Source organism: Globicephala melas, chromosome 4, assembly GCF_963455315.2.
Source record: "Globicephala melas chromosome 4, mGloMel1.2, whole genome shotgun sequence".
Classification (NCBI taxonomy): Eukaryota; Metazoa; Chordata; class Mammalia; order Artiodactyla; family Delphinidae; genus Globicephala; species Globicephala melas.
In genome coordinates this window covers 119,120,024-119,132,454 of record NC_083317.1, presented here as the reverse complement: position 1 = coordinate 119,132,454, position 12,431 = coordinate 119,120,024, and the positions used below count along the sequence as shown (strand labels likewise).

General features: G+C 35.0%; 1 long non-coding RNA gene across 3 annotated transcripts in view; it reads left to right on the top strand.

Moving 5' to 3' along the window:
* Nucleotides 1-12,431, top strand: part of LOC132597272 (uncharacterized) — a 399,384-nt gene that overhangs the window by 132,187 nt on the left and 254,766 nt on the right. For all 3 annotated transcript variants that reach the window (XR_009563798.1, XR_009563797.1, XR_009563799.1), the window contains one exon: nucleotides 5,311-5,435. This is a non-coding gene — a long non-coding RNA (uncharacterized lncRNA). The remainder of the gene's footprint in view (nucleotides 1-5,310; nucleotides 5,436-12,431) is intronic.

Below are 12,431 nucleotides of genomic sequence, written 5' to 3'. Positions count from 1 at the left end.
AGAACACATGAGACTTTTAGACTTGTAACATCAGGGATTTGTAAAAATTCATATGTATAATTTAAAGTAAAACTTATAGATAAATGAACTGACCTTCATTCTATTTTACACTATACAATTTTCTTTGGGGCATTATTGGCTTTATTTAGTCCATTACATAAAGTATTATTTCAGAATAAAATTTAAATATATTTATTAAATATCTACATTATTAAGCAGCTATATGAACATAAAAGTTGAGATAAGGATCAGATGTAACCATTTCAAATGTAATAGTCTATGGTATCACTATGTTCTATATTCTAATTAGGTGCTGCTCTGGATTTGGATAAAAGAAATGTTCAAAAATAAAATAGTCACTAATATGTATAAAATAGTTAACTAATAACCTGCTGTATAAAAAAAATTAATTAAATTAAAAAAATATTATACATGATTAACTGCAGTAGTTTCTTAGGGACAAGACATTTTATTCCTTCTGTTAAGCAGGTGTGTGCCTGTCTTAGGCAAGTGTAAGACAATTTAGCTGTGCTTGTGTTTGATTAGATTTACTTAATATGCACTTTTTCTCTATAAAGACAAATTTTATGTACATTAATTACATACCTCTTTCTAAAAACTTCTGAGCCTTTATTTTGTGCTGTCTACTCATTAATAGTCATAGTCATGGTTTTAAATAAGGAAACAAGCTGTTTCCCTGAAGATGTGAACATATCATTTCAAAATATATGTTCTCTATCCTTACCTATCATAAACGATATTTTGCACCAATAGAATCAGGGCATTGTCCTTTTCATTGTTAGAAGAAAATTATTTTTATGTATACTTTTTGACTGGAAAGTACCAATTTGCTAACTGTACATTTGAATTTGTCTACAAACTGAGAAAAAAATAGGTTCTTTTCAAATAATAATAATTGCAGACAGCACTCAGAGTCAAGGCATTTTTTACAGGCTTCACATATAATAATGCATTTAATAGTCACAGGAAATTTGTGAGACAAAGATATATTGACAGGGTGAAAGAGAATAAACTGATATTTAATACAAGAACCTCTTAGACACATCATTTTTCTTTATAAATAATAGATTTCATGAGTATTAAAAGGTATCCATTACTGGTTACTTATGGTATCTCTTTATCAAATACAATAATGCATTTTAAAATCCTTTATAAGCTGTTTATATGTGAGAAAAATGTAACTTGTCCCCAATATCTAGCCACAACTTTTTTTATGCAATAGAAGTTTTTGCTAAACACAGAGAAATACTTCATATTCTATCTTTGCCTGAAGATAGGTGTGACCATATGATAAAGTTCTGGCTAATGGAGTAGATAGAAGTGTATGCAACTTCTGGGCAGTGCTTTTAAAGGGAGGGGGACAGCATTCCATTTCCTGTTTTATTCACCTGGCTGGCTAGAATGTGGCCATGGCAACAGGAGGCAGAACAGCCTTCTTGGACCATGAGATGGAAGCTGCCTGTTGAGGATGGCAGAGCAACAAAACAGGAGCCTAGATCTCTGACAGCTTTGATGATGAGAGTCACTGTACCAGCTTAGAATGTTACATGAAAGACAAAGTTCAATTCTATTTAGAATACTGCTGACTTGGGTAGCAGCAGTTTAAATGATATATTTACAATTTTTTAAATTTTATATAGGGCTACAACTGATTTACAATGTTGTGTTAGTTTCAGATATACAGCAAAGTGATTCAGTTGTACATATGCATGTATCTATTCTTTTTCAAATTCTTTTCCTGTTTAGGTTATTACAGAATATTGAGCAGAGTTCCCTGTGCAGTGCAGTCTGTCCTTGTTGGTTATCTATTTTAAATATAGTTTTGTCAATCCCAAACTCCCAATTTATCCCTCTCCCCAACCTTTTCCCTTTGGTAACCATAAATTTGTTTTCTAAGTTTGTGAGTCTGTTTTGTAAATAAGTTCATTTGTATCTTTTTGTTTTAGATTCCACATATAAGCAATATAATATGATATTTGTCTTTCTCTATCTGATTTACTTCACTTAGTATGATAACCTTCAGGTCCATTCATGTTGCTGCAAATGGCATTATTTAATTCTTTTTAATGGCTGAATAATATTCCATTGTATATATTGATATGCACCTCATCTTTATCCATTCATCTGTCAATGGATATTTAGGTTGCTTCCATGTCTTGGCTATTGTAAACGTCACTGCAGTGAACATTGAGGTGCATGTATCCTTTCAAATGATTGTTTTCTCCAGATATATGCCCAGGAGTAGGATTGCTGGATCATATGGTAGCTCTATTCTTAGTTTTTTAAGGAACCTCCATACTGTTCTTCATAGTGGCTGTATCAATTACATTCCCACCAACAGTGTAGGAGGGGTCCCTTTTCTCCACATTCTTTCCAGCATTTATTGTTTGTAGATTTTTTGATGATGGCCATTCTGACTGGTGTGAGGTGATATCTCATTGTAGTTTTGATTTACATTTCTCTAATAATTAACAAGGTTGAGCATCTTTTCATGTGCCTCTTGGCCATCTGTATGTCTTTGGAGAAATGTCTATTTAGGTCTTTGGCCCATTTTTTGATTGGGTTGTTTGTTTTCTTGATATTGAGCTACATGAGCTGTTCGTAAATTTTGGAGATTAATTCCTTGTCAGTCGCATCATTTGCAAATATTTTCTTCCATTCTGTGAGTTGTCTTTTTGTTTTGTTTATGCTTTTCTTTGCTGTGCAAAAACTTTTGAGTTTAATTAGGTCCCATTTGTTTATTTTTGCTTTTATTTCTATTACTCTAGGAGATGGATTTAAAAGATATTGCTGTGATATATGTCAGAGTGTTCTGCCTGTGTTTTCCTCTAAGAGTTTTATAGTGTCCTATATTTAGGTCTTTAACTCATTTTGAGTTTATTTTTGTATATGGTGTTAGAGAGTAAAACAATAAAATATAAATGATATTTTAATAAAGTACAGTACAGTTTACTTATTCTACTATTGCTATCATGACTACTACTATTGAGTGTATACCCATTATTACAGAACTATGGAGTGCTATTAGTACAGTTCATCAGACATCAGCTAGACCAGTATGTTCCCACCTTTATCCCATATTTGTCAAGTGAAGAAACTAAGTCACAAAACTTAGATTTTAAGTAAACTGCCTAATTGCAATTTAATGTTGTTTAATAGTCTTAGGCTTCTGTTTTTCTTTTTCTTCTCCATTCTATAGTTAAAAATAAAATGCATATAATGTCAATAGTATGAGTTGACATAATATTGACATACTATCTTTATTACTTGCTTTACCTATATTATAGACTTGTTCCAAGAATTTAATTTTAAAATAATTTAAGAGTATAGATATCCATGAAAATTATTCATTTAAAAAATCTAGTTTTAGAACAATATGTGTTCTTTGACCCAGTTTTTGCTTCAAAATGTATATTTTTGTGTTTATGGATGCATCTCTGTATATTCAAATAACAATTCTTATGGAAGCATACACTTCTCAGCATTGCCCTCTGGGAGAAAAGTTAAAGATAATAAGGGAAGAACTTTGACTTTTTTTTCTTTATACACCCCTGTATTAATTTAATTTTTCAATGATAATTTACAACTTTTGTAACCTATCTTTATAAAATTTGCTTTACCAATTTTATATGATCCCATCCAAAATAGCAATAAAAAATCCAAAATTTGGGGACATAAATACAACTAAATCCATTTAAATTATTTAAATATGTCATTAATTTTATGTAAGTAAAACATAGCTAAATGGAGCAAACAAACAAACTCTGTATACAGAGCACTAGAGCAATAATGAGTAACCCAACAGGGATTACTCCTTACTCTAGTGATGAAGAGTAATAGTGTAGGTGATTGTCAAGGTGTATCGTCAAACACTGAGAGGGTATAGAGGTGCTGTCTTCCTCATTGTAAATAGTGTAAAGAAAAAGTGGGGGGAAGAAGACAAAGAGAAGGATGGGAAGAATAAAAGAAAGAAAGAGGAGGAGGAGGGAAAAAAATTAGAGAAGAATAAAATATAATCAGATTTTTACCAATCCCATATAGAGATTATTTGAGAATAAAAAGGTAAATCTAACCTCACTAGTCAATGTCTCAATTACTCAGTGAGCAAAATTAGTTCATGTGTTCTTGATATGATTTAAGATTTTTCTCAATCATGTGAAAACTTTTATAAAATATGGAATTTTACTAATATCCTAGCATATAGCATTAGAGCTTTAGTATTTTCAGGAATTTTAACTTGTTTTAAAGAAAATCTTCCTAAAGAAAATCTTCCAAGTACAAAGCAATCTACTCTGAGTTTTACCTATTTTTGTATTGTGTCAATTTTTTACTGGAAGTAAAGAAATAATGAAGAAAAAATCAGTAAAAGCTATTTTTCACAAATGTACCAAGTTTATAATGTACAACGAGACACAAATAAAACACAGAGAATTAGCCTATAAATACCATAGTTCATACATTCATGGAAGATAGGTAATATGACTCATCTTATGGTTAAATTGACCATGGGAGGTTGTGAAGAAATTAATACTCCATGTGTTATTTATAAAATAAATGTGTTTATACACTTTGAAAGGGAATAAAGAACGAAGTTCTGTTTTTAATCAGTATGGTTTGGAAAGAAAATAAAATTAGTGATATTTATAATAAAAAATTTAATATCTGCATGTTCTGTTTTCAAACAAGGTTGTGGGAAATGAATAAGCTATAAGACACCTAGAAATAAAAAGCAAAGATGATACATTTCCTTAATGAATATATATTGTTACAGTATAGGACAAGTTTGTCTCAATATTGTTATTTTTTTCTTGGTTAAATTTCAGTTCTGTTGAATCATGTGAGAGCAAAGATTAAACTGGGATTTTGTTTTAAGAGGGGAAGGGAGAATACAGGCAGAGAAAAACACCATAGAAATTTAAACACTGAAAAAGTTAAAATATAACTGAGTGATTAAAATCGTTAACTTCCAATGCAACCCAATACTTGTAAAATCTAGTGTTTCAAGATTCAAACTAAAAATCTAGAACCCACATAAAGCAATGGTTAATTAAAAGAAAAACCCTACAGAAATAATAGTTTCTGATACAGAGTAAAATGACTTTCTAAGTAGGTAATTGAGCTATAGGAGAAAAACAAAGATTTAAATCTGAATAAGGGACAATTAAATGAAAATTACAGTGCAAGCCTAATGACAAAATTCTATTAATCTTGCTTCTTGTGAGTTTATATATATTTCAACTGAGTAATATAATTGGTCTTTTAATAACATGTTTTCTATTTTTTTCCTAGAAAAAGAAGAAAAGTAGAAAAAGGAGATAATGAAGAAACAGCCATTATTCAGTCATTCTTCTGCAGCTTTACCTGAAAGGAGAATTGCTTCTATGTGATTCATTACAAGATACCAACAGCATCAGGTAGCAATTATCTTCTATTATAGTGCCAATATACCTGGATAGAATAATCAGTCTTTATGCCATTTCAGTATAAATTTATTTTTTTAGTAAAAATGCCATAAATGTGTGTGCATATGTATGTGTTTATATAGATGAGAGACAGAACATTTTATTAACTATCATTTATTAAGAGAATGTCCAGAAGATTTGTGCAACAGAGATAACAGACGTTTTATGTAAAAGAAAGTACAATGAAGAATGGATATACTGCAAATTGTGGTAATCAAATGCATAATTAGATAACAAGATGCTAGTTTAAAATATATAGTCAAGTCCTAAAGATTTTTCTTTCTTTTTTAATACATGTCCTATAGTTGTTTTTTGAAGACTACTATATCCTTAGGTAAAAACATCACAAAATTTTTGACAGTTCTTAAGTATCATCATTCTATATTAATTATGGAATTTGTGATACTCCCAGAAGTATAAATAATCTAGGTACATAAGGCAATGGCAATTTTATGATGACTCTTAGCACATCTACATATATTCATTCATTCATCCTTTCCTTACTTATTGAGCACCTACGATACTCTAGACACTATTTAGTTCTAGGCATAAAATGGTGAAGAAGATAAGCACAGTTTCTGGTCCATGCATTTTCTTTTTTATTGAGAAACAGACAGTGAACAAATATACTAACAAACAAAACAGTTTCAAATTGTCGTAAGTTCCATAAGAGATAGAACCAAGGTGCTGTGCTAGAAACTAATGGCTGGAGGGGCTGGATGGTCATTTTCAAGATCATTCAATAAGCAGGCCAGGGAATTCCTCTTTGGAGATGTGTTTTTAGGCTGAGACCTACAAGACAAGAATAAACTGGGTCTGCCAAGATCCAGAAAAAGAAAATGAGGAAAAAAGACCCTTGGGAATCAGCCTCCTTGATTTGATATGTGTGGTCAGGGTGCAGTACCCTGAGGGAGAGGGTTGAGATGAGATTGGAAGAGGGAGGGGAGGGGGAGACCCAGCCCTACAAGTTGTGGTAGGAGGTGTGTATTTTAACTCAAGTGAAAAGAAAAATCACTGAAGAGTTTTAAGCAATTTTTTGACATAGATATTATTTGTCTGAATTAAACACTAGTTCCTAGATGGCTGAGACTCCAATATCAATAACTAGGCTATCTGACTCAAATCATAGATATTTAATATTATCCAAAGTGCAGAGAAGGCACAGGAAACTATGTTGGAAGAGGAGTTTGGGGTAGATTGAAGAGGAAGGGTAATGAGAGTCCCTTATTATCCAGTAAAGTCAGAAAAAAAAGATACCAAGGTGGAGAAAAAAGCAAAGAGTGAGACATAAGTGTCATAAGCTTTCACCAGCTCTTCTGAAAGCCCCATCAGAGGTGTGGAGTTAATTGAGGGGAAAGTCCAATCAGAAGGGGTTTTGCCCATTCCTCTTCTGAACTCTGAAAATGGGACCTTACAGTGTGGTATTTGTAGCAACATGGGCCAGCCACGACACAGGAAAAGAAGTGAAGATACGGTGACATTAGCAGAGAGAGGACCTGAGACCGTGCTTAGAGCTTCCCTTGTTTCTTGGGGCATGCATGGGACTTAGAAGTGCCCACATGCCCCACAGAGAAGGTGCAGGAAGGTAGCTGAGTCCAGAGCTAGGAGACAAGCGTGTGTGTAGCTACACTGGCAAGAGGCAAGGTGGCTATGGTGCAAAAGCCTCAGCATAACTAGCCTCATCAGGCACCAGGTGGATGATGTTTCTGAACATCGGAGGGGAGGATAACCAAGCTCTCAATGCAACAGAACAAGTCATAAATATATGCTGCACCTCAGAACATAGTGCAGTAAACCTGGGGATGGACCATCCATTATACAGCCAAGACCTGGGAGGATGCAGACGCCCAGAGGTCACCCCATGAGCTCCAGGTCTCCCCTCCACTTCTGCAGAGGCCCTTTTGTGTCCCCGCCCCCCAACATTGCCACTTGCCATTTTGAGACTTGCAGATGGCAGTCTGTAAAACAAAGCACTTTCCTGAAACAAGGTTCAAGCCAGAGTCTAAGATGCTATTCATTAGCCAGTTAATATCCCCACCATGAACTCCGTCCCTGTTTGGCAGGGTCAGGGCTTGTGAGGAAGATTAGATTTGTTAGAGAAAATCAAGAACCTTCAATTATTTTGTACATTGGAGTTGTCCCGAGTGTAAATGTGCAGCATGAACACAACACTTAGATTTAATAATTATTCCATTTATTTCAGTTCATTGACTGCCTACATGTAATTAGTATACATTTACATATACATGTTTATGAAGGTTTGTGTACTGCTGTTAAGGAAGTACTCTGAAATGAAGAGTATTCTGAACCTGAGTAAGAAATCTCCTGTTCCGTGGCTGACACTGTGACTGCCACCAGCTGGTTCTGTAACCGGGGGCAAGTCATTTAATTTCTCTGGGCATTCATTTTCTCTGCAAAAATGAGGAGACTGGACCAAATCATTGCTAAGGTCCATTTTGATTTCTGATGTCTGTCATGCGAGTGCTAAAATGAGGCCTGCTGAGATGATAGTGGTTAGATTTGCATTAATCAAGAAACAAGGATAATAAGTGTAGAACCATTTAGTAAATCCAGGCCATTTGCCTGGCACAAAGTAAGTCATTTTATGTAGGTTATTTCTAATCATCTAAATAAACCCATGAGGAAATAGAAGTTCAGAGAGGCTGTAATTTGTTCTGTGCTACACACCTGGTAGGTGGCAGAGGCAGGCTTGTGACCCATGGTTTTTCTCTGGAGTTTTTGAATTAGATAGTATGGTGCTTATTATTCATCTCTATTGTTTGATCTGAAGATTCCACCTTCTAAGCACTGTTAAAATCCTATCCTTCAAGCTCCTCAAGTTATGAAGCTATTTTTATAGCATCAAGGCAAGGAAAACTGTCCGAAGTTCCTGAAGAACTCAGTGATACCATTGATTTAGCACTTATTTTCAAGGCATATATTTATATATATAATATATATATATATAGATGGATAGATGGATAGATAGATAGATAAATCTCCTGTAAATATACCCTGTTTACCTACAACCAAATTGTATATGCTCTGAAGGAAGGCCAAGGACCCGGGCCAAGGAATGGTCAGGAGGGGTCTGGCACCACCAGGGCTGGAATTCAGAGTGCGGTGGTTGAGAGGTGGAAAAATCTCAGGAGCCACTCACTCCCAGGATCCTGCCAGTGCAGGGCCACCTCACCCCAGGCCTGGCCGTGGGCAACACAAAGCAGCTGGTAGATAGGTAGCTCACTGGGGCCATTTGAAGTTCAGCAAGATTAGTTCTCAAAAGTGATATCTATAGAAGTTTGGCTGCACAGTGAGATGCTATGTGATGCCTAGAGAATCAAACTTGTGGAGAGAAAACTGGTGTCAAGAAAGATAGAACAGGGCCGCGTTGGTGATATAGAGGTGAGCATAGCTGCCTTCCAGAGAGATAGATAAGAGGTAAGCCAGGGTGGGAGGACCTTCCCTGGTAGCGTATCCTTATGGTAGGATAATGGGTCACCAGAAGAGCTGAAACAAAGGTAAATGAGCAGATATCTTTCCATGCAGTCATTTCCTGGAGCTAAACCATAGCGATGCAGTGTTACAAATGGAAAGGTTTCTGAAGCAACTCCTGTGTAGTGTTTTAAGGTTTTACCCATGTGTGTTACTCTCTAGGGCTGCCATAACAAAACACTACAGACTGGGTGGCTGAAACAACAGAAATTAATTTTCTCACAGTTCTCGAGACAGAAAGTCCAAGGTCAAGGTGTCAGCATGTTTGGTTTCTTTTGAGGCCTCTCTCCTTGGCAGAGATGGCTGTCCTCTCACCATGTCCTCATAGTCTTTTCTCTGTGATCATGCATCCCTGGTTTCCCTTGTGTGTCCACATTTCCTCTTCTCCTAAGAACACCAGGCAAATTGGATTAGGGCCCACTCTAATGGCTTCATTTTAACTACTTTTTTTTCTTTCCAGTTTTATTGAGGTATAATTGACATAGAGCACTGTATAAGTTTAAGGTGTACAGCATAATGATTTGATTTATATATGTTGTTAATGATTATCACAGTAAGTTTAGTGAATATCCATTGCCTCGTATAGATACAAAATTAAAGAAATAGAAAAAAATATATTTTTTTCCTTGTGATGAGAACTCTTAGGATTTACTCTCTTAACTTTTGTATATAATGTACAGCAGCATTGATTAATTTCTTATGCTGTACATTACATCTTAATACTTATTTTTATCTTAGAACTGGAAGTTTGTACCTTTTGACTGTCTTCATCCAATTCCCCTCTCCCCACCCTCCAGCCCTGGTAACCACATATCTCATCTCTTTCTCTATGAGTTTGTTTTGTTTGTTTGATTTTGAAGTGCAATTGACCTACAACACTGTGTTGGTTCCTGTTACACAATGTAGTGATTTGATATTTCTATACATTTCAAAATGATCACCATGATAAGTCTAGTTACCATCTGTCACCATGCAAATATATTGCATAATTATTGATTATATCCCCACACTGTACATTTCATATCTTTGATTCATTTGTTTTGTAACTGAAAGTTTGTCCCTCTTTTCTCCCTCACCTATTTCTCTCCTCCACCCATCCCATCCCCCCTCTGGCAACCACATGGATTGGATTAGGGCCCCCTCTAATGGCCTTATTTTAACTTAATCACTTTTTAGTAAAGGTCCCATATCCAAATAGTCACATTCTGAGGTACTGGGAGTTAGTGTTTCAGCATATGGATTTGTGGGGGAACACAATTCAGCCCATAACACCATGGATTTAGTAAATTGGAAGATTTCATATGGGCACATATCCCTGTAATTGCTACCAGAATGTCATACACATTAATAGATAAGTACAGTTGACCCCTGAACAATTCATGGGTTAGGGGCACCAATCCCTGTGCAATTGAAGATCTGCATGTAACTTTATAGTTGACCCTCTGTATCTGTAGTTCTGTATCCACAGATTCAGCCAACCTCTGATTTTATAATACTGTGGTATTTGTTGAAAAAAGGCTGTGTATTAGTGTTACAAAAACAAACTTGGGTCTGCTCTCCCATGCACAGCAAAGCCATCTCCTGACTCCAGGTTTAGGTGAAGGAAAGGACTGAGTTTACTGCCAGGCCAAGCAAGGAGTCCTGGTAGCTAATGCTCCCTGATGGATTTCAGGGAATTTTTAAAGACAAGCTGAGGAAGAGAGTTGCAGGGTATGTAATCAGCTCATGCACAATTCTCTGATTGGTTGATAGTGAAGTAACAGGGTGATATTACAGGGGTTAACATCAACAGTCCTCAGGTTCTATCCAGTCTGGGAGCTATGTGTTCGTGGTCATCATGCAGTTAGCTTCTTCCTACTGGTGGGGGTTTTAGTATCTGTAAAACAACTCTCTGTGTCCTTCAGGGAGGAACTAAAGATTCTGTGACTCTACTATATGACTAATCTATTGTTTAAATCGTTACCAGTTCTCGTGGTCCAACTGCTATCTTTGGTTACTACATGTTCACATTATTCCAATTATTAACTCTTAAGCCTTTTGTGACTCAAAGGAGACCTGGGAAACTAAAGCTTTTCTATAAACAAGAGACTGACAGAGGACATTGTGGCGGGGGGGGGGGCTGTCCTGGTAAGGACCCCCCCAATAGGGTCCTGCCCAGTTGTATTAGTGGACTCACACAATTCAAACCCATGCTGTTCAAGGGTCAACTATTTCATTTATTTCTTCATCTTTCAAAATTCAGTTCTGACAGCATAAGAATCAATATGATTTTTTGAATGAATGAATAAATTGAAGTTTACTATCTTGGATGGTCAGTACCACACTATCTGAATAATAAAACTTGAGTTAATTAGAGATATAGCTGAGATGCAAATTAATAAATCACCCACTCTTTATTATTATTGTCATATTAATAATTGAACCTAAGCAATGTTACAATCTAAGTAGATAATTCTTATATAGCAGGAGCTCTTCTCTTTATAGCAAATATCTGAAATTGAATACTTTTTGTTCCTTCTTTTTTATTAGCTTTAATCAGACCTAACTCATATTCCCAGTATGAACTGGATGTTTATTACCCTTAATCCTATATTAACACTAATTCATCTTTGGACTGGCTTTCTAGTCTTAGGTTATCTTGAAGTAAAAATATCATTTTGCATTTAGCTGCTGAAAAGGTCTCTGTATCACGCATATGTATTTTAAGTATTTATTCAAACCATTATGATAATAATGTATCGTCTCCATTGAATTTTAATTTATTTATTATATTTTTAGCCTTATACAGCTCCTCATCGGCCAAAAGATCAGGACCTTTTCCCTTGTATCCTCTGGGCTAAGATTGCATGATTTATCTTTATCACGTAGCCATGAAAGGAAAAGAAAAACTAATTGTCTAGGTTTTCTTTTTTTGCACATTGCAGCGTACCACCAACATTCTTGTCAAGATGCTCTCTAATCAGATGATTATTCTCCTTTTGGCTCTTTAAAAATAAAATAGTCCATCACTCATCAATTATTACTAGCAAAAATCACTGACTTGTTTTAATTTGAAATTTAAATTGAATAGTTTCCCCTTAGAAACACGCCAGTGGCAACTGAGCACACAGAACTTATGCAAAGGTACTCGAGACATTTGCTTTTGGAAAAGTCTGTATTTTTATTTATTACATGTATTTTTATATTCTTTTTTACTTGAAAGATTTGAGGCCGATTATAAATTATGAGATGAAACAGTCTATTCTTTATACAGAATAGAATTTCTTATTGAGTTTTCATAAGATTAATTTAAAATAGCATTTAGCAAATAAAGCTTGTGCCAAGTTTAAAAGACCACAAAAGACATAAACTCATAGATGGAATAATTATTCATTTTACAGTAAAGAAACTGAAGCTAAGATCATACAGGCAAAGTTGTATACAGAGGAATGATCTTGAAAGGATTTTCATTTTCAG